Source organism: Siphateles boraxobius, unplaced genomic scaffold, assembly GCF_051911475.1.
Source record: "Siphateles boraxobius isolate OS27281-9 unplaced genomic scaffold, OSU_SipBor_1 219, whole genome shotgun sequence".
NCBI classification, from domain to species: domain Eukaryota; kingdom Metazoa; phylum Chordata; class Actinopteri; order Cypriniformes; family Leuciscidae; genus Siphateles; species Siphateles boraxobius.
The window spans coordinates 47,501-72,500 of record NW_027508832.1 but is presented as its reverse complement, the minus strand read 5'-3'; the positions used below and the strand labels follow the sequence as shown (position 1 = coordinate 72,500).

General features: G+C 43.4%; 1 protein-coding gene across 1 annotated transcript in view; it reads right to left on the bottom strand.

The window, feature by feature from the left end:
- The window catches only part of LOC143746306 (kelch domain-containing protein 3-like), a 69,924-nt gene that overhangs the window by 8,545 nt on the left and 36,379 nt on the right, over positions 1-25,000 (bottom strand). The window lies entirely within an intron of this gene.

The window sequence follows — 25,000 nt, the reverse complement described above, 5'->3', positions numbered from 1 at the left end:
TGGATGGATGCACTTTTATGATGGAGAGATGCACTTTTATGATGAATAGATGCACTTTTATGATGGACGGATGCACTTTTATGATGGATAGATGCACTTTTATGATGGATGGAGGCACTTTTAAGATGGATGGGTGCACTTTTATGATGGATGGATGCACTTTTATGATGGACGGATGCACTTTTATGATGGATGGAGGCACTTTTATGATGGATGGATGCACTTTTATGATGGACAGATGCACTTTTATGATGGATGGATGCACTTTTATGATGGACGGATGCACTTTTATGATGGATGGGTGCACTTTTATGATGGATGGATGCACTTTTATGATGGACGGATGCACTTTTATGATGGATGGGTGCACTTTTATGATGGATGGATGCACTTTTATGATGGACGGATGCACTTTTATGATGGATGGGTGCACTTTTATGATGGATGGATGCACTTTTATGATGGACAGATGCACTTTTATGATGGATGGAGGCACTTTTAAGATGGATGGGTGCACTTTTATGATGGATGGGTGCACTTTTATGATGGATAGATGCACTTTTATGATGGATAGATGCACTTTTATGATGGATGGAGGCACTTTTAAGATGGATGGGTGCACTTTTATGATGGATGGATGCACTTTTATGATGGACAGATGCACTTTTATGATGGATGGAGGCACTTTTAAGATGGATGGGTGCACTTTTATGATGGATGGGTGCACTTTTATGATGGATGGATGCACTTTTATGATGGATAGATGCACTTTTATGATGGATGGATGCACTTTTATGATGGATAGATGCACTTTTATGATGGATGGAGGCACTTTTATGATGGATAGATGCACTTTTTTGATGGATAGATGCACTTTTATGATGGATAGATGCACTTTTATGATGGATAGATGCACTTTTATGATGGATAGATGCACTTTTATGATGGATGGAGGCACTTTTATGATGGATAGATGCACTTTTATGATGGATAGATGCACTTTTGTGATGGATGGATGCACTTTTATGATAGATAGATGCACTTTTATGATGGATGGAGGCACTTTTATGATGGATAGATGCACTTTTGTGACGGATGGATGCACTTTTATGATAGATAGATGCACTTTTATGATAGATGCACTTTTATGATAGATAGATGCACTTTTATGATTGATAGATGCACTTTTATGATGAATAGATGCACTTTTATGATGATATATGCACTTTTATGGACTCCATTATAAAGCTTGGAAGATCCAGGACATTTTTTAATATAACTCTGAATGTATTGGTCTGAAAGAAGAATGTCAGATACACCTAGGATGTGTAAATCAACTATCCCTTTAACCCTTTCAGTTTCCCACCCAGATCTTTAACAAGTAGAAACACACAGCCGTTCTCTCTTCCCGTTACAGCGTCTCTGAGAGAGGAAGCTGTGAGAGTTATCAGAACAAACACACACAGACCCACAGGAAACACTGTAGTATCTCACATACACACACACACTGCTTCCTGCACACACACCTGCACTGAACACTAAATCATCATCATCCTCACGGTGACCCGTCCAGAACCGAGACCCGGATCCGTCACCTGTCCAGGTCCTCGGCTCTGGTTTAGAGGGATCAGTCACACACACACACACACACACACACACACACACACACACACACACACACACACACACACACACTCTCTCTCTCTCTCTCTCACACACACACACCAGCTGTGGATCTCATCATCATCTCATAATCTTCCCCCGACCCACCGGGAGGTCACGGCCCGGATTGAGCCAGGCCTTTATCAGAGCCACGTTACATTAGCGTACACACGCTCCTGTTTATTTACCTTCAGCGGCCCACGCTCCGCTCAGAGTTAATGAAACCTGCCCTATGAACCCCGGCATCACACACACACACACACACACAGCACAGAGAGAGAGGGAGAGAGAGAGAGAGATCCACTGTCACTCAGTGGGAAACGAGTAAGGAAACAACAGGATAGTTATTTCTGCATAAGCATTTAAAGCAGTTTCCCTGTCAGATGCTCTTATTTATCGTTTATTCTATTGCCATTGTTATTTACTGTTATTTACCACAAAATTAACGAATGCATAGCTGATATAAAAACTGGATGACTAGTAATTTCCTACTACTTAATTCTAAAAAAACAGAGATTCTAATTATTGAACAAAAAACTTCTTCACGTAATAACCTAGAATACTGTCTAACACTTGATGCTGCTCTGTCAAGTCCTCGTCGTCGGTTAGGAACCTGTGTGTGTGTGTGGGTTTGTGTGTGTGTGTGTGTGTGTGTGTGTGTGTGTGTGTGTGTGTGTGTGTGTGTGTGTGTGTGTGTGTGTGTGTGTGAGAGTGTGTGTGTTTGTGTGTGTGTGTGTGTGTGTGTGTATGTGTGCTCTTTGATACCAATCTTTCATTTGAAAGTCACGTGTCTAGTGTCTGTAAAACCGCATTTTTCCATCTTAAAATTATATCTAAATTACGTCATATGCTCTCATTGACAAATGCGGAACAACTAGTTCATGCGTTCATGACATCAAGGCTAGATTATTGTAATGCTCTACTGGGTAGATGCCCTGCACGCTTAATAAACAAACTACAGCTAGTTCAAAACGCAGCCGCTAGAGTTCTTACCAGAACCAGGAAGTACGACCATATTAGCCCGGTTCTGTCAACACTGCATTGAGTTCCTATTAAACATCGTATACATTTTTAAATATTGCTGATTACTTACAAAGCACTAAATGGTTTAGCTCCGCAGTACTTGAGCGAGCTCTTAACGCATTATAGTCCTTCACGTCTATTGCGATCTCAAAATTCTGGCCAGTTGATAATACCTAGAACAGGGATTCCCAAAGTGTGGTACGCGAGCTGCCAGCAGGGGGTGCGCAAGAGGAAAAATGTAATGGCGGTCTTGTTTTTAAGTGGAATTTTTCCATACAATAAAATAAAAAAACATGAACAGTAAACATTTTCCTTGTAATTGCTTTTATTTGAAATTTTGAAATTTAAAAAAAACCTATAATTTATTAGTTTTTGATAGAAACGTAGAAGACAGCTGCTGTCTTTTATACCATTCAGCCGCTATATGCGCACCAACTCATTTCATCCATTCATTCTATACTAATACTATATATATTATAAATATGCTTAACTGGCTGAAATCAGGGAAACTGTCAAGTGGGACGTCTTATGATAAAGTTGTTAGTCACGAAGGAGGAGAGGGACCAAGAGAGAGTGAGGATTTGGAAGCAACAGAGACGGAGAGAATAGAGAAAGAAAATGAGCGGGAGTCCGAAGATGCGCCAGAGGAAACGGAAGAGGAGGGAAGGAGATGGCAAAAAAGAGGTGATGAGGGTGAACACCACACAGGGAAAAAAAGAAGGAAATATGATGACAATTATCTGGGTCTGGGCTTCACTTGGATCGGCGATACAGATTGCCCGAAGCCTCAGTCAGTCCTTCCAGAAAAAGTTGTTTTGTGATAGTTGATAGGGCAAAAATCCTTGATTATGCGGCCCGTTTTCTTAAAAAATGCGATGGAATATGCGGGATATTTATGCAATTTTATGCAAAGAAAATTATGAGAACATGCAAAGGTCGCGGGAACTTGCAAAAATTGCGGGAACTTGCAAAAACTGCCGGAACTTATTTCAGACTTAAATAAAAACATCAAACTTACAAAACATTGATGAGTCAAACAAGTTCTGTAGCTTTACAAAAGGAATATGCAACAACTTCGGTAAAAATTTATAAATAAAATATAAAAAATAAAGTGTGCTCCTGTTTTACAGCTTTTTGATGATGTTCACGTCACGTAATTACATCACTTTATAACGTTCCCATGACAACAGGGGAAACGGCTGCTCGTGTGTGAAGCAAACGCAACATTTTTCAAATTTCTGCTAAGATATATGTGACTTTTTTGCAACGAGAATGAGGGGATTATGAAATCATGCAAGCCCAGCCTATTTTGCGCGGAAATCTGCAATTTATGCGGCGAAAGTGCGGCGTATTTGAAAAAATGCAGCCCCTGCATAGATATGCATACTTTGGCTGATTATGCACTAAATCATGCGATCACATAATCGCGTTTTTCTGGAGAGACTCCTCAGTGCATGTTGTGCAGTGAAGTTTTAGCAAACAGCTGTCTGAAGCCGTCTTATCTCCGTCGTCACCTGCACACGAAACATGGCAATTTAAGTCAAAAGCCCCTTATATTTTTTAAAGCAAAGTTGGAGGAGTTGCAGAAAAGCCAAAAAAAATGCAGTTTCATTCATGCGTTGGGTCTACGAAAGACGCATTACGGGCTTCATATCTGCTCATTTACAGAGTAGGGAGAAAGGGGCTGCCGCACACAATTGCCGAAGACGTGTGTTTGCCAGCGGCCAAAGAGATGGTGGAGTGTATGATTGGAGAGAAAGAGGCAAAAAAGTTGGACATGATTCCTGTGACCAATAACACTGTTGCGCCGCATTGATGCCATGTCTGAAGACATCCTGGCTACACTAGTCAGCCGTGTGAAGAAAAAAAGAGTTTTACTCTCTGCAAGTAGACGAGTCTACAGATGTTGCAAATCTGGCCAATCTTCTTCTGTATGTCCGTAACCTTTTTGAAGGAACGGTACAAGAAGATTTTTTGTTCTGTCGCCCCCTTGCTACCCGAACAACAGGACAGGAAATCTTCAATTTAATTGACGTTTATATGAGGACCAATGGGATCGACTGGGAGCGCTGTGTGGGAATTTGCACAGACGGGGCAAAATCAATGACGTGGAAACACACGGGGCTTATAGCTCATATTAGGAGAGTCTGCCCATCCATCAGCTGGTCACACTGCAGTATTCACAGAGAGGCCCTCGCAGCCAAAAACATGCCAGCTGATCTACTTGCAGTGCTGAACGACGCAGTCAAACTGGTGAACTTCATTAAAACTCATCGCTAAATTCACAAATATTCACACTGTTATGTAATGAGATGGGCAGCGAACACAAATCACTGCTGTTGCACACAGAGGTGCGTTGGCTGTCTCGCGGCAAAGTGCTGACAAGGCTCTTTGAACTCCGGCACGAATTGCAGCAGCTTTTTGAGGAGAATCCGTTTCATTTGGCCTCCAGTATGCATGACGAAGACTTTCTGAAAAGGCTTGCCTATCTAGCGGACATCATCTCAGCTCTGAATTAACTCAATCTAAGTCTGCAGAGTCAGTGTAACTGTGTTCAACACACAAGACAGGATTGAGGCCATGATAAATAAGCTACGGTTCTGGGCGAGTTGTGTGAGTGGGAACACACACCTGTTTTTGCCTACGCTTCACGAGTTCTTGGGGGAAAATGACATGGACCTGGGTGAGCATGTAAAAAGTCTCATAATTGAACACCTCAACCAACTCGCCGAGCAGCTACGGAAACACTTCCCACCTATGGACACATCTCGCGCTTGGATTCGCAATCCATTTGAAGTTTCCCTGCCTGACCCACAGCTGTCATTTCACGAGCAGGAGCAGCTGATCGAGCTGTCATCTGATGGAGCACTGCAGTTACAGTTCAAACGAAAGCCACTTGAGGATTTTTGGACCGAGTCACTGACATCATACACTGTCTTGGCAAAGCAAGCCTTGAGAGTTTTGATGCCCTTCGCCATAACTTATCTCTGCGAGGCTGGTTTCTCTGCTATGGCAGCAGTTAAAACTAAACATCGGCAAAGACTGGATGCTGTTGAGAAGGAATTGAGGCTTAAACTGTCTTCCATTGTGTCAAACTTCGGAGAGCTTTGTGCCAAGATGCGAGCCCACCCGTCGCATTAATATGGGTAAGTATTTGATATTATTGCTACACATATAGGCCTACTGGGAATACTAACACATCCTCCTAAACCGTCTCCCTCCCTCCCTCCTCCCTCCCCACCTATAAATAAAGGTGACTTGACTTGACTTGACTCCCTCTCTCTCTCTCCCTCTCTCTCTCTCTCTCTCTCTCTCTGCAGGCTGAGCGACTTTGGCACTTAAAAAGTTCCAGATGGGTCCTCTTTTATCCTCTTTTAATTTATTGTTTGAGCCTATGCTCTTTGTTACTTTATTATGTTGTGGAGCGTGTGTGTAAGCTAATTTTATTGTCGCACTTGAAAAGTTTCAGATTGATCCTCGTTTTTATTTATTTTATCTATTTCGGAGCCTATTCTCTTTAATGTTGTGGATCGTTTGTAACTTCATTGCAATTTAATTCAATGTACTGTCGTTCTAATTTCCATAACCGTTGTGTTATGATGATGATGATGCTAGCTCCATGGTCATTTAATAGGCCTAGCCTGCTGCAATGTTTCTTTTACGCGGCTGTAAATAACCGTGCTTTCTGTTACTGAGCCGTGTCTGTCACTCGTCCTCTTAAAAGTGCAAGCTTGTGCGTAGCTTTGTTGCATTATATTGAAACTTTATTGATATTGTTATTGTCATGCGTGTTCTGGTTATTTGCAGATGATTAAACATGAGTTTATATGGCGATAAAACAAAGCTTTGTTGCGTTTTTTTTTTTTAAGTGGGGATTGGGGGTGCGCCAACCCGGTTGGGACATAGAAGGGGGGGGCGCATGAAAAAAACTTTGGGAACCGCTGACCTAGAATATCTAAATCGACTGCTGGCGGTAGATCCTTTTCCTATTTAGCACCAAAACTTTGGAACAATCTTCCTAACATTGTCCGGGAAGCAGACACAGTCTGTCAGTTCAAATCTAAACTAAAAACACATCTCTTTGGCTTAGCATTCACATAACAATCTATAGACTTCTATAATTCACTGTTAGGCTGCATAGTTTAGATCAGCCGGAACCAGGAACACTTCCCTTAAATCCTGATGTACTCGTTACATCATAAGAAGGATGGCGTCTACACTAATATTAGTCTCTCTGTTTATCCCGAGGTTTACCGCAGTCCGCCGGATCCAGGCCGTATCCGGATCTGATGAAGGACCTGCGCCTGGACACGACGACAACGCATCCCTGAAGTGCCAGCGTCATCAACACTGTGAAGGCCTCATGGACACCTCAACAAACTCGTCTCCATACCGGCGTGATGACTCCGACCCCCAACCAGATGAACTGGATAAATATTGTGAAAGTTCTGATCCAACCTGACCTCTGACCTATTATGATGCCTGAATCATAATCATACACTGTTCGTTTGTTGGCCAGAGGAGGACTGAGACTGAGTCTGGGTTCTCCGAAGGTTTTTTTCTCCATTCTGTCACTGATGGAGTTTTGGTTCCTTCACTGTCGCTTTCTTCGCCTTTGTTGCCATTAGCTTTTGGCTTGCTTAGTTGGGGACATTCATTTTATATTTAAAAACATTATTACAACATTATTTTCCTATCTCCTCTGTAAAACTGCTTTGAAACAATCTGTATTGTAAAAAGCGATATATAAATAAAGATGACTTGACTACTGTTATTTTTTATTTTTATATTGTTATTGTTGCTACTTCTGTATGTATGGTGACCTTGAGTGATTAGAAATACGGCGTAAGCCTAATTCTGAAAGCGACGGTTCCCAGTTCCCAATGTTCCCAGTTCCGGGTGTTCCCAGTTCCCAATGTTCCCAGTTCCGGGTGTTCCCAGTTACCAATGTTCCCAGTTCCCGGTGTTCCCAGTTCCAGGTGTTCCCAGTTCCCGGTGTTCCCACTTCCAGGTGTTCCCAGTTCCCGGTGTAAATCTGGCCCTCGATGTAAAAATCCTTCATAAAGCGTCTCAAAGGCAGAAATCAATCAAAGTTCAGTTATGAAAGTCTTTCTGAAGCATTAACAGAAGTTCACTGGTGTTAGATGAACAGCGCAGATCTCAGATTTATGAAGTTCTGTAAAAACATCATGTTTCAAAGTTGCACATAAAACAAAGTTCATTGGAGCATGTTTCACAAGAAAACACTATTTCAGTCTTTCACATTTAATTCAACGCGTTACTTCATGGGCTTTCTTTTTTAACTTTATTTTGTAGTTTTTTGACAAGAAAAGGAAAGAAAACCAGACAGACAGACCAAGGAACAGCAGGCAACAACGTCATAGATTAACAGAAATGCTCAAAACAAGAAAAAAAAACAAGACATAGGCCTACATCTCAGATAAGATTTCCAGTTTTTCTTCCTGGGCTTTTTAATTATTATTTACTACCAATTTCTGAGTGGAAATGTATGAGACTTTGCATTACTGGCGCTTCTCATGTTTATCGCCTCTTTAAGATCAATCTCTTGTTGTATTGCTCAATTTTAAGTCACTTTTGATAAAGGCATGTGATAAATAAATTAATGTAAATGTACAATTGTTTCCTAGCCTGTTTCAGGCAATTTATTGTCAGTGTATTAAACTCAATAAAAGCTATTGAGATATTAATATCAAAACATTCAATCACAGCAGCAACACAAAGACAAATAAGAGCAGTTCAGTAGCAGAAATGAGTGAATGATCACAGTCGACAGCAGCGGATGATAAAGGCTGATAGCGGCTCACACACACACACACACACACACACACACACACACACACACACACACACACACACACACACACACACACACACACACACACACACACACACAGATGATGACGGTGTTGAAGTGTTTTGTGAGTTTATGAGGTTTCCTGGTGTTTGACGACTCATTTGTGTTACATGATCAGCCGAGTATCATTGAGGAGGTTCCTCCCCCTACACTCACACACACTCACACACACTCCCCCCTATGAAAACACACTCGCTGTTGGTCGTAACACCGCTGGGAATGTCGGCTGGAATCTTCTAAAGCTTCTCTGCCTACAGTCACCTCATTAGCCCGAGCGTCACCTTCTTAAAAGGTCACTAATGAAGAAATGAAACCCCCGTTCGAGAGAGACACTGTTTCTGCACACAAACTACAAAACTTCCTTCACAGCAGGATCTCACTCACACACACACACACACACACACTCTCTCTCTCACACACACACACACAGACGTTCAGGAACTCGTAGTGTGCTATGACTTCCTGTGGAGAGTCTTATCTGCACACACATACACACACAGAGATGCATCATGGTCCTCGCTGACACAGAGTTGTTTGTTGATCGTGAACATCAGTAAAGGTGTGTTTACACATTATCACTCTGTTAGTGCGGTTCATGCGAATGAGTGTGTGAGCGATGCCATCAAGTGGGCTGACACACACATTCCCAGAATTCAACAGACTCTGGAGCGGTTCGACTGGGATATGAACACAACAGACCAGACACATCTAACTCAAAAACAGGAAGTGATGTCACAAGAGTGACCCAGCAGAAAGCTCAGCTGGTTCTTCTAGTCTCAGTCGCGGTGTTCCTGCTACGGTTCCGCCGCCAGAACCGAGTCTCCTTCATTTATACAGCGCTTTAACAATATGTGTTTCACAGCAGCTTTACAGTGATAACAGGAGATTACAGTAACAGAGATTGTTCAGGCTTTACAGCAGATCTAGAATAAAGTTATTGTCCAGATAAAGTTAGTTTTGATTGATTCACTTCCGTCGCAGAGATCATTAGTTATTAACTTAGCGGCCGCTAACACACATCGCTCTAACAGAAAACACAAACTTTTAATGTGTTCTGGCCGTTCATTTCTACAACAACAGTGTTTGCTCGAGAACACAAACTCTGAAACAGGATCCAAGGAGCAAGTTTAGAAATTTTTTGAAAAACGTGAATCTGTGAGAACGCTGACGGCGTGCACATGCGTATTACATGTTTAGTCTATAGATATGCGCATTTGAATATATAAATATATATATATAATATATAATAATATATATGTGCGCAGGCGTGTGAAGTCTTTCTTTACAAATTGACCTCAACAAATTACTTGTCTGGCCTTAAAAATTCATGAATACAGAATTCTGGAGCCGGCAGTGTCGGTTTCTGAGTGACGAAAATAGACGAATATATCCGCAGAAATACAGTCATCTCATTCACACACACACACACGCAGGCGCAGAACACACATGCTAGCTGACAGTCGTTAGTTCTCTCGTGTGTTCTGACACAGCGGCTCTCATCAGCGCTAGTTCTTTAGCGGCGCGTCGTGTGTCCCTTTAAACAGCCAATAGAAACACGAACCAAACCAAAGACCTCTGGGTAATAAAAGTGTGTAAAGGTCATCCACAGTCTGGATCTGGAGGCTCAGAGAGACGCTGACGTCTGGGTTTATATTTAGACCGGATCAGATCTGACTCCGTGTGGAAACGCACATTATCAGAAACACATTATCTCTGCTGTAAACACGGGAACACCGGATGTTCGGGCGACTGGCTTCTGTTGGAGGACTGGGTGACGCTCTCGACTAACAGAAGATATCCCACAATCCCTCAGAACATCAGGAACACAGACGTTCACCCGCTGAAGGTTAGGAACGAGTGGACTAGCACTGAACTAGCGGTTCCGTTACATTAAATAAATCACCTCTGAAAGATAAATCAAGGAGGTGATTCAAACTTCAATTTAAAACATTTTCACTGTAGGATTTACTTCCTGTTGAACGTCACAGCTGTCGCTGAGAGGCAGCAGCTAAGAAGAAATCAGCCAATCAGAGACGAGCAGAGCTCTGAGGCACCAATCACAGGGAGAGGCTTCAAAACTCCTGCATTGATGAGTGACGTCAGAAGAACTGATTCTCACTTAAAAAAACTCCCATGATTCAGTGCTTTCATCCTCATTGGCTGAACATTCTGTCACACAATACAGGCCCTTCTGTCACACACTCTCACATACACACTCTCCATCTCTCTCTCACACACACACTCAAACTCGGCGGCATTATAACAGCATCGATACTAGCATTCATCAGCAAAGGTCACGTTAGCATAAGAGACACACACACGTGAGGATGAACATTAGCTGATTCGGCTTAACTCATCACACAGAGGAAGTGACATCACGTCAGGATATTAAAACCGTCAGGACACTGTCCAAGAGAGAAACCCATGAAGACACTGGAATAAATCCCCAAACACACTCAACCAACAAAAACAAACAAACAGAGCAGAGGCGGTTCATCACAGACTCGCAAGCTGCCGTCCGACGCGTATCCCAGCATGCCAATCTGTGCATCCGGTGCCTTTCCCAGATCTGTGGACTAGCAGCACAGGATCATCCTCAACCATGACATCAGCACACGCATCATCAGCACTCGCATCATCAGCACACGCATCATCAGCACACGCATCATCAGCACACGCATCATCAGCAAACGCATCATCAGCACACGCATCATCAGCACACGCATCATCAGCACACGCATCATCAGCACACGCACACGCATCATCAGCACACGCACCATCAGCACACGCATCATCAGCACACGCATCATCAGCACTCGCATCATCAGCACACGCATCATCAGCACACGCACACGCATCATCAGCACACGCATCATCAGCACACGCATCATCAGCAAACGCATCATCAGCACACGCATCATCAGCACACGCATCATCAGCACACGCATCATCAGCACACGCATCATCAGCACACGCACACGCATCATCAGCACACGCATCATCAGCACACGCATCATCAGCACATGCATCATCAGCAAACGCATCATCAGCACACGCATCATCAGCAAACGCATCATCAGCACACGCATCATCAGCACACGCATCATCAGCACACGCATCATCAGCACACGCATCATCAGCAAACGCATCATCAGCACGCATCATCAGCACACGCATCATCAGCACACGCATCATCAGCACACGCATCATCAGCAAACGCATCATCAGCACACGCATCATCAGCAAACGCATCATCAGCACACGTATCATCAGCACACGCATCATCAGCAAACGCATCATCAGCACACGCACACGCATCATCAGCAAACGCATCATCAGCAAACGCATCATCAGCACACGCATCATCAGCACACGCATCATCAGCACACGCATCATCAGCAAACGCATCATCAGCACACGCATCATCAGCACACACACACGCATCATCAGCACACGTATCATCAGCAAACGCATCATCAGCACACGCATCATCAGCAAACGCATCATCAGCACACGCATCATCAGCACACGCATCATCAGCACACGCATCATCAGCACACGCACACGCGTCATCAGCACACGCATCATCAGCACACGCATCATCAGCACACGCATCATCAGCACACGCACACGCATCATCAGCAAACGCATCATCAGCACACGCATCATCAGCAAACGCATCATCAGCAAACGCATCATCAGCACACGCATCATCAGCAAACGCATCATCAGCACTCGCATCATCAGCACACGCATCATCAGCAAACGCATCATCAGCACACGCATCATCAGCACACGCATCATCAGCACACGCATCATCAGCAAACGCATCATCAGCACACGCATCATCAGCACACGCATCATCAGCACACGCACACGCATCATCAGCACACGCATCATCAGCACACGCATCATCAGCACACGCACACGCATCATCAGCACACGCATCATCAGCACACGCACACGCATCATCAGCACACGCATCATCAGCACACGCATCATCAGCACACGCATCATCAGCAAACGCATCATCAGCACACGCATCATCAGCACACGCATCATCAGCACACAGATCATCAGCACACGCATCATCAGCACACGCATCATCAGCACACGCATCATCAGCACACGCATCATCAGCAAACGCATCATCAGCACACGCATCATCAGCACACGCATCATCAGCACACGCATCATCAGCACACGCATCATCAGCACACGCATCATCAGCAAACGCATCATCAGCACACGCATCATCAGCACACGCATCATCAGCAAACGCATCATCAGCACACGCATCATCAGCAAACGCATCATCAGCACACGCATCATCAGCAAACGCATCATCAGCACACGCATCATCAGCACACGCATCATCAGCAAACGCATCATCAGCACACGCATCATCAGCACACGCATCATCAGCACACGCACACGCATCATCAGCACACGCATCATCAGCACACGCACACGCATCATCAGCACACGCATCATCAGCAAACGCATCATCAGCACACGCATCATCAGCACACGCATCATCAGCACACAGATCATCATCACACGCATCATCATTCAGCACACGCATCATCAGCACACGCATCATCAGCACACGCATCATCAGCACACGCATCATCAGCAAACGCATCATCAGCACACGCATCATCAGCACACGCATCATCAGCACACGCATCCCACACTGGGCTGATATTAAATCATGAATATCAAAACTGACATGGCGAGACAAAATCTCGACTGGGACTTGCTTCCTCAAAGACTCGGTCTCGATTCGGACTCGGCATAGGTGGTCTCGTCCCATCACTACTAACCCAGCTCTAACCCAGCTCTAACCCAGCTCTGACCCAGCTCTAACCCAGCTCTAACCCAGCTCTGACCCAGCTCTGACCCAGCTCTTACCCAGCACTAACCCAGCTCTAACCCAGCTCTGACCCAGCTGTAGAAACATCGAGGAGGATCAGAGGAAACAGGCTCAACTTGAGTTTTGCGTGTGAATACTGAGTACTGTGATTTTTTAGGTTTTTTGGTTTTAATAAATTTGCAAAGATTTTAAACAAACTTCTTTCACGTTGTCAGTATAGGGTTTTGTTTGTGGAATTTTGAGGAAAATAATGAATTTAATCCATTTTGGAATAAGGCTTTAACATAACAAACTGTGGAAAAAGTGAAACGCTGTGAATACTTTCCGGATGCATTGTATGCTTGAAATCTGGAACAATTAAAAGAGTAATTTCTGAGTGAATCATCATTTACTCGCCGTCATATTTGAAGAACGTTAACTAAACAACATTGAACAACACTGACAAAAAAAACACTGAAATATTCTCAAAATATCAAATATCAAATATAAGAAAGAAGGCGAGTAAATGATGAGAGAATTTTAAGATGGTTTGTAATTACTGCTGTGGTGTGATTATTAGACAGAGTCATTAAATGATTTTAGTGCTTAAAAAGCTTGGGCAGTGTGTGTGTGTGTGTGTGTGTGTTGTGTTACGTCAGGTGATTCGGGGGTTTTGAAGCTCATAAATCAGAGATGTGTCTGAATTTCACGCCTCTCTTCGGCACAGCAGGCCTGTTTATTCTGCTGTAAGTGGCTACTAACACACACTCACACACTCACAGCTCATGACTGAAGGTGAATATCAGAGGATTTCAGTGTGTGTGTGTGAGTTGTATTGGACAGTGCAGAGTCTCCTCACACACATCCCAGCATGCACCTGGAGAACGTCCAGCATGAGCAGCTCTAGATGATCTTATCATCTCTCTCTCCTCCTGACGTGTGTGTGTGTGTGTGTGTGTGTGTGTGTGTGTGTGTGTGTGTGTCTGTGTGTCGTTACGCAGCAGCAGTGCGAGAACCAGCGCCTGACGATGGCCATCACACGTCCGGGTGCCGATGCTGCTGCTTCCTCACACACACACACACACACACACACACACACACACACACACACACACACACACACACACACACACACACACACACACCTCCACGCCACTGAACACACAGCTCACAGCTTTATTGAGCTTCACTGCAACCCTAAATTTACGCTCAACAAATTCCTTCTGTTTAAGTAAATATCATAAAGCCTCAGGAATATCGTCTGCTCAGTGTCAGCACGCTATAAACCTGACGAACGCTTCCTGAGACTGGAGAGTGTCTGCGTGATTCATGATGCGCGCTGAGTATGTGTGTGTGTGTGAGAGAGTGAGTGAGTGTGTGTATGTGAGAGTGTCTGCGCTGATTCAAGATGCGCGCTAAGCGTTTCTTTCCTAAAGATAGACACCAATAACGTGTGTGTGTGTTTGTGTGTGTGAGAGAGCGTGTGTGTGTGTGTGTGAGAGAGTGTGTGTGTGTGTGTGTGAGAGAGTGAGTGAGTGAGTGTGCGTGTGTGTGTGAGAGTGTGTGTGTGTGTGTGTGTGTGAGAGTGAGGGAGTGAGTGAGTGTGTGTGTGTGTGTGTGTGTGTGTGTGTGTGTGTGTGTGTGTGTGTGTGTGTGAGAGAGTGAGTGTGTGTGTGTGTGTGTGTGTGAGAGTGAGTGAGTGTGTGTGTGTGCTTGTGTGTTTGTGAGAGAGAGTGAGTGGGTGAGTGTGTGTGAGAGTGAGGGTGTGTGTGTGAGAGTGAGTGTGTGTGAGAGAGAGTGAGTGAGTGTGTGTGTGTGTGTGTGAGGGTGAGTGTGTGTGAGAAAGTGTGTGTGTGTGTGTGTGTGTGTGTGTGTGTGTGTGTGTGTGTGTGTGTGTGTGTGTGTGTGTGTGTGTGTGTGTGTGTGCGTGCGTGTTTGTGTGTGTAAATCAGTGAGTGCAGCAGGAACAGTGACGCTCTGAAACACACACAACATCAGGCTCTTAGTTTTAAAAACAAGCAAGCAGACGCATCATCACTCATCCTCCCACATGCCACTGAGCTCACACACAAACACACACACACACACACACACACACACACACACACACACACACACACACACACACACACACACACACGCTTCATCTGCATCTAAACACTGAGCAGCAACAGAGGACACGCACAATTCCTGTGATTTCGTGGTGGGCTACATGAAACGCTGCTAGCGCGCGCGAGAGCAGCTACAGGCTAACGCCTGAGAGGCGTGGATGAATGAGTCTGCGTCAGGTCAGAGGTCAGCGTTTACTCTACAAGCCTTTCTCAAACAGTCACCGCGCAATATTTCACATGAGCATCTATTTTCTAAGTAGATGTTTCCATCCAGTGTTGTGCAGAAAACTGGGAATAAAACACAGTTTCAACACAATTATTCATGCAAGATCCCAAATGTGCATAAACACAGATGGAAGCAGCTCAGTTTAGTTTCAGAAACCCTCATTACATGTGACTTTTTACATGTGTGTGTGTGTGTGTGCTAATCTGCTAATGCCGTCTCACACAGGAAATCATGACTCCTGGGAGGAAATCCTGCTCTGATCCCACAGGGAAACACAAATAAATGAGCCAAAAGTGTTTCACTCTGCTCTCAAACATTAGTCTCCGTACGGCAGATAATCCTGCTTAACTGGAGCACTTCAAGAGTTTAAGAGCAGACATACACACACTCACGGGCCGTCGGGTTTAAAGACGTCTGTGCTTTACAGCTTCATACAACAAAACTGAATGCAGCAAAAAATGCAGCAAAGACTCAATAGAATTGAACAGAAAGGTAATGATGATCGGCCTGTCGACTCTTGATCCGAACTCATTCTAGCTGATGTTCATCGTTAAAGTAACATTGCTCTCATTAACAGCACTCGCATTAACAGCACTCGCATTAACAGCACTCGCATTAACAGCACTCGCAATAACAGCACTCGCATTAACAGCACTCGCATTAACAGCACTCGCATTAACAGCACTCGCATTAACAGCACTCGCTTTAACAGCACTCGCATTAACAGCACTCGCATTAACAGCACTCGCTTTAACAGCACTCGCATTAACAGCACTCGCATTAACAGCACTCGCATTAACACTCGCATTAACAGCACTCTCATTAACAGCACTCACATTAACAGATCTCACATTAACAGCACTCGCATTAACAGCACTCGCTTTAACAGCACTCGCATTAACAGCACTCGCATTAACAGCACTCGCTTTAACAGCACTCGCATTAACAGCACTCGCATTAACAGCACTCGCATTAACACTCGCATTAACAGCACTCTCATTAACAGCACTCACATTAACAGATCTCACATTAACAGCACTCGCATTAACACTCGCATTAACAGCACTCGCATTAACAGCACTCGCATTAACACTCGCATTAACAGCACTCGCATCAACAGCACTCGCATTAACAGCACTCGCATTAACAGCACTCGCATTAACAGCACTCGCATTAACACTCGCATTAACAGCACTCGCATTAACAGCACTCGCTTTAACAGCACTCGCATTAACAGCACTCGCATTAACAGCACTCGCATTAACACTCGCAATAACAGCACTCGCATTAACAGCACTCGCATTAACAGCACTCGCATTAACAGCACTCGCATTAACAGCACTCGCTTTAACAGCACTCGCATTAACAGCACTCGCATTAACAGCACTCGCTTTAACAGCACTCGCATTAACAGCACTCGCATTAACAGCACTCGCATTAACACTCGCATTAACAGCACTCTCATTAACAGCACTCACATTAACAGATCTCACATTAACAGCACTCGCATTAACACTCGCATTAACAGCACTCGCATTAACAGCACTCGCATTAACACTCGCATTAACAGCACTCGCATCAACAGCACTCGCATTAACAGCACTCGCATTAACAGCACTCACATTAACAGATCTCACATTAACAGCACTCGCATTAACACTCGCATTAACAGATCTCGCATTAACAGCACTCGCATTAACACCCGCATTAACAGCACTCGCATTTACAGCACTCGCATTAACAGCACTCGCATTAACAGCACTCACATTAACAGCACTCGCATTAACAGCACTCGCATTAACAGCACTCGCATTAACAGCACTCGCATTAACAGCACTCGCATTAACACTCGCATTAACAGATCTCACATTAACAGCACTCGCATTAACAGCACTCGCATTAACACTCGCATTAACAGATCTCGCATTAACAGCACTCGCATTAACAGCACTCGCATTAACAGATCTCGCATTAACAGCACTCGCATTAACACTCGCATTAACAGCACTCGCATTAACAGCACTCGCATTAACAGATCTCGCATTAACAGCACTAGCATTAACAGCACTCGCATTAACAGCACTCGCATTAACAGCACTCGCATTAACAGCACTCGCATTAACAGATCTCGCATTAACAGCACTCGCATTAACAGCACTCGCATTAACAGCACTCGCATTAACAGCACTCGCTTTAACACTCGCATTAACACTCGCATTAACACTCGCATTAACAGCACTCGCATTAACACTTGCATTAACAGCACTCACATTAACAGATCTCACATTAACAGCACTCGCATTAACACTCGCATTAACAGCACTCGCATTAACACTCGCATTAACAGCACTCGCATTAACAGCACTCGCATTAACAGCACTCGCATTAACACTCGCATTAACAGTACTCGCATTAACACTCGCATTAACAGCACTCGCATTTACAGCACTCGCATTAACAGCACTCGCATTAACAGCACTCGCATTAACAGCACTCGCATTAACACTCGCATTAACAGCACTCGCATTAACAGCACTCGCATTAACACTCACATTAACAGATCTCACATTAACAGATCTCGCATTAACAGCACTCGCATTAACAGCACTCGCATTAACACTCGCATTAACAGATCTCGCATTAACAGCACTCGCATTAACAGCACTCGCATTAACAGATCTCGCATTAACAGCACTCGCATTAACACTCGCATTAACAGCACTCGCATTAACAGCACTCGCATTAACAGATCTCGCATTAACAACACTCGCATTAACAGCACTCGCATTAACAGCACTCGCATTAACAGCACTCGCATTGACAGCACTCGCATTAACACTAGCATTAACACTCGCATTAACAGCACTCGCATTAACACTCGCATTAACACTCACATTAACAGCACTCGCATTAACACTCGCATTAACAGCACTGGCATTAATAGCACTCGCATTAACAGCACTCGCATTAACACTCGCATTAACAGCACTCGCATTAACAGCACTCGCATTAACACTCGCATTAACAGATCTCACATTAACAGCACTCGCATTAACAGCACTTGCATTAACACTTGCATTAACAGCACTCGCATTAACAGCACTCGCATTAACAGCACTCGCATTAACAGCACTCGCATTAACAGCACTCGCATTAACAGATCTCACATTAACAGCACTCGCATTAACAGCACTCGCATTAACAGCACTCGCATTAACACTCGCATTAACACTCGCATTAACAGCACTCGCATTAACAGCACTCGCATTAACACTCGCATTAACAGATCTCGCATTAACAGCACTCGCATTAACACTCGCATTAACAGATCTCGCATTAACAGCACTCGCATTAACAGCACTCGCCGGGACCTCAGTACACTGCAGATATGCTGACTGAATATAAACCCACAGAGCACTCGGATCATCAGGATCATCAGGAAACAGCAAGGCTTTACTGTGAGCATGTTGAGATAGCTTTAGCTGCTATACTGGACCAGCTTCCAGAGGAGATCATGTGCTCCTACAGTCACAGTCACATCCAGACTCACAACACTTCAGTTTATCTGAGTGTTTACTGGATGAGCCACTGTACGTCAGACCGTTTGTGCTATATTTTACTTTATTTTTGTATTCTAAACTGTTTTAATTATTCTCATTTCTTCTATGTAAAGACCTTTGAATTACCATAGTGTATGAAATGTGCTATAAAAATAAACTTGCCTATATCAATGATCAGCTCTAATCTGATAACTGCAACTATAAGGCATGAAGATATTGAGACATTATAAACATTAACATCATGATTTTCTGTAAAGCTGTTCTGAAACAATGCATGTTGTGTTCAGTGCTGTACAACTCAGTCTGTCTTATCTTGACATGCATTAAACACATCTTGCATGAGTGTGTGAATCCCATGTGACTGAATCTGCAGTCGTCTGCTGTCTGACAGATCCCACAATGCAATGCGTTTCACCGGCTGAGCGGGCGTCTAATTAGGACGCTATCTTCCCTATCAGCCGCTGTGGAGCACACCGGGATAATCCCGACTGCGGATCAGGACCAGGACCCAGCGGGACGCGCCTGATAACGCTGTTAGCCAGACCATTACACTAGCGCTGTTAGCAGATCATCATTACACTAGCGGGATCATTACTCTGCTAGCGGCATCAGGCCGTCAGACCGGAGTCTCTCCCTCTCAGGATGAAAGGGAATCTGGCGGCTTCCTCAATACAACGCTTGTACAGGATGAGCTTCAGTACGACGTCTGGACCGCGCACACACACACACACACACACACACACACACACACACACACACACACACACTCTCTCTCTCTCTCACACACACAAACCACACACACACACACACACACACACACAAACACACACACACACTCTCTCACACACACACACACTTTCACACTTAAAACAGACACACACACACTCTCACACTCTCTCACACACACAAACACACAAACACACACACACACACGCACACTCTCTCTCTCTCTCTCTCTCACACACACACACACACACACTCTCTCACACACATACACACACACACACACACACACACACCCACACACACACACACACACACACACACCACATGTCAATAAGGACAGTAGAGAATCGGCTCTCTTCCATTCATGAGTGAGTGAGAGTGTGAATTAGCCACAACACTTAGGAAGGTTAACTGGATTGTAGGGCTGGGCGATATAGCCTAAAAAAAATCCCAGATTTTTTCACAAAAAATCTGATTTACGATTTAAAACGATTTTTTTCTCTCCCTACTTAAATACATTCTGCAGATGACAAAGAAATTGTTCAAAACAAGTTTTAACTTTATTTTGTTTTAATATTCCCTTCTGGGATTTGATCTGGATTAAAGTGCAAGCGGAAACAACAAGCCGAAAAGACAAGAGGACAGGCCCTGTCTGTGAAAACAGTGGAAATGTAACATAACATAAAATAAAATGGGTGGATTGGGATTGGGGGGGATGTGTAAAAAAAAAAAAAACTTGCATCACAATAAGTGTATTGTGATTGTCAAATTATTTGGTAACTAAACATAATTTTATTAAGTTTACTGGTATGCTACTGTTTTTATTATGGCTTAACACAAATTTCACAATTTCAATTCAATTCTTGTGATTTGATTCTGATCTTGATTCAATATAAATTCCTTTGGATAAATAGGTACAGTAGATACGTTAATGTGTTAATTGTTCTCCCCCCAAAAAAAAAAAATCACCTAACGCCTAAACATACAGAGAGCCCTGTCAGCTGGTATTATTAAAGGTTAAAACTAACTCAAATTAAATATAATGCGTTTTTTTATTTTATATTGCGTCTTTTATTTTATAATGCGTCTAACTAACATGCGTGCTATGAGTCATTAAAAGCCATCCTGAGGTAAATGTAACGTTACGTGACATGTTGTTCTCCAGCTGTTTTATGGACATCTTTCCGCGGTTTAAAAACACTAATCGATCGATTTTATTACATCTCGGTAAGTTGGTAGTAAAGAGTAACAGATGTTCGGTTCACGTGCCGCTTGAACTGAGATCTGCCAGCGTTCTTTCATGTCACATTTACAAGCGCCAAAACGGTGTTTATTGTTTGAATTTTGTAATAAAATTGACAGAATCTGAGAGCTGAGAATCTGTTGGATATCGATAGTAACCTGCTCTGTCTTGTCTGTCGGTGTCCGTGTCCTCGTTGCTTCGCGAATGTTTCTCTGCGTGAGAAAATGGATGTGTGGCGTGAGAGCGTGTGACACAGTGAACTCGTGAGAGTTGGCGGCCCTGCAGATTCAGCTTGTAAATGTTTTCGGCGGCTGTGCTTCTGCTGCCGCGGTCTTGCTCATTTGCCATGTTGTTTGTGCATCTCTATCAGGGCAAGCGCTGAGCCCGGTCGGATCTACGGGAGCCCAGAGGGGAGCGTCGGCGGTTGTTAAAGAGAAAACTGATTTTCATTAAAAAAAAAAATCGGCGTAAACTACAGATTTGAGTTAATCGATAAAATCGATTTATTGCCCAGCCCTACTGGATTGTAATTCAAAGTAATTTAAGAAAGATAATGCATTCTGGGAAATGAAGTGTTCTGTCACACTGATGCAAACTTCTTTTTAAGTATATAAATTAAATACAAATGGGTGGAATTTTAAACTTTAAAAATTTAATTTTAAAACTGTAAATTTTAATTTCTCTCGATCTGTCTGTCTATAAACCTTCAAGCACTACTTTTTACAAAACTTTCCAACCGTACCTTGTCAGAGTTTCAAAGTTTGCCTTGAGAGTCTTTTTCTACTTTAAAATGTGCCGTTAGAATTTCTTTGAATTCCAATTCATTTTTAATTCTACTTCCTTACATTCAAATTGATGTGCTGCACTTGAATGATGTCATGTGTGTGTGACTGATGAATGATGTCGTGTGTGTGACTGATGAATGATGTCATGTGTGTGACTGATGAATGATGTCATGTGTGTGACTGATGAATGATGTCATGTGTGTGACTGATGAATGATGTCATGTGTGTGACTGATGAATGATGTTGTGTGTGTGACTGATGAATGATGTCATGTGTGTGACTGATGAATGATGTCATGTGTGTGACTGATGAATGATGTCATGTGTGTGACTGATGAATGATGTCATGTGTGTGACTGATGAATGATGTCACGTGTATGACTGATGAATGATGTCACGTGATGAATGATGTCACGTGTGTGACTGATGAATGATGTAACGTGTGTGACTGATGAATGATGTCATGTGTGTGACTGATGAATGATGTCATGTGTGTGACTGATGAATGATGTCACGTGATGAATGATGTCACGTGTGTGACTGATGAATGATGTCATGTGTGTGACTGTTGAATGATCTCATGTGTGTGACTGATGAATGATGTCATGTGTGTGACTGATGAATGATGTCATGTGTGTGACTGTTGAATGATGTCATGTGTGTGACTGATGAATGATGTCATGTGTGTGACTGATGAATGATGTCACGTGTGTGACTGTTGAATGATGTCACGTGTGTGACTGATGAATGATGTCACGTGTGTGACTGATGAATGATGTCACGTGTGTGACTGATGAATGATGTCACGTGTGTGACTGATGAATGATGTCATGTGTGTGACTGATGAATGATGTCACGTGTGTGACTGATGAATGATGTCACGTGTGTGACTGATGAATGATGTCACGTGTGTGACTGTTGAATGATGTCACGTGTGTGACTGATGAATGATGTCACGTGTGTGACTGATGAATGATGTCACGTGTGTGACTGATGAATGATGTCACGTGTGTGACTGATGAATGATGTCACGTGTGTGACTGATGAATGATGTCACGTGTGTGACTGATGAATGATGTCATGTGTGTGACTGATGAATGATGTCACGTGTGTGACTGATGAATGATGTCATGTGTGTGACTGATGAATGATGTCATGTGTGTGACTGATGAATGATGTCATGTGTGTGACTGATGAATGATGTCACGTGTGTGACTGTTGAATGATGTCATGTGTGTGACTGATGAATGATGTCATGTGTGTGACTGATGAATGATGTCATGTGTGTGACTGTTGAATGATGTCATGTGTGTGACTGTTGAATGATGTCATGTGTGTGACTGATGAATGATGTCATGTGTGTGACTGTTGAATGATGTCACGTGTGTGACTGATGAATGATGTCACGTGTGTGACTGATGAATGATGTCACGTGTGTGACTGATGAATGATGTCATGTGTGTGACTGTTGAATGATGTCATGTGTGTGACTGTTGAATGATGTCATGTGTGTGACTGTTGAATGATGTCACGTGTGTGACTGTTGAATGATGTCATGTGTGTGACTGATGAATGATGTCATGTGTGTGACTGTTGAATGATGTCACGTGTGTGACTGTTGAATGATGTCATGTGTGTGACTGATGAATGATGTCACGTGTGTGACTGATGAATGATGTCATGTGTGTGACTGTTGAATGATGTCATGTGTGTGACTGTTGAATGATGTCATGTGTGTGACTGTTGAATGATGTCATGTGAGTGACTGATGAATGATGTCATGTGTGTGACTGTTGAATGATGTCACGTGTGTGACTGATGAATGATGTCATGTGTGTGACTGATGAATGATGTCATGTGTGTGACTGATGAATGATGTCATGTGTGTGACTGTTGAATGATGTCATGTGTGTGACTGATGAATGATGTCACGTGTGTGACTGATGAATGATGTCACGTGTGTGACTGATGAATGATGTCATGTGTGTGACTGATGAATGATGTCATGTGTGTGACTGTTGAATGATGTCATGTGTGTGACTGTTGAATGATGTCACGTGTGTGACTGATGAATGATGTCATGTGTGTGACTGTTGAATGATGTCACGTGTGTGACTGATGAATGATGTCACGTGTGTGACTGATGAATGATGTCACGTGTGTGACTGATGAATGATGTCATGTGTGTGACTGTTGAATGATGTCATGTGTGTGACTGTTGAATGATGTCATGTGTGTGACTGTTGAATGATGTCACGTGTGTGACTGTTGAATGATGTCATGTGTGTGACTGATGAATGATGTCATGTGTGTGACTGTTGAATGATGTCACGTGTGTGACTGATGAATGATGTCACGTGTGTGACTGATGAATGATGTCACGTGTGTGACTGATGAATGATGTCATGTGTGTGACTGTTGAATGATGTCATGTGTGTGACTGTTGAATGATGTCATGTGTGTGACTGTTGAATGATGTCATGTGTGTGACTGATGAATGATGTCACGTGTGTGACTGTTGAATGATGTCACGTGTGTGACTGATGAATGATGTCACGTGTGTGACTGATGAATGATGTCATGTGTGTGACTGATGAATGATGTCATGTGTGTGACTGATGAATGATGTCATGTGTGTGACTGATGAATGATGTCATGTGTGTGACTGATGAATGATGTCACGTGTGTGACTGTTGAATGATGTCATGTGTGTGACTGATGAATGATGTCATGTGTGTGACTGATGAATGATGTCACGTGTGTGACTGATGAATGATGTCACGTGTGTGACTGATGAATGATGTCATGTGTGTGACTGATGAATGATGTCACGTGTGTGACTGATGAATGATGTCACGTGTGTGACTGTTGAATGATGTCATGTGTGTGACTGATGAATGATGTCATGTGTGTGACTGATGAATGATGTCACGTG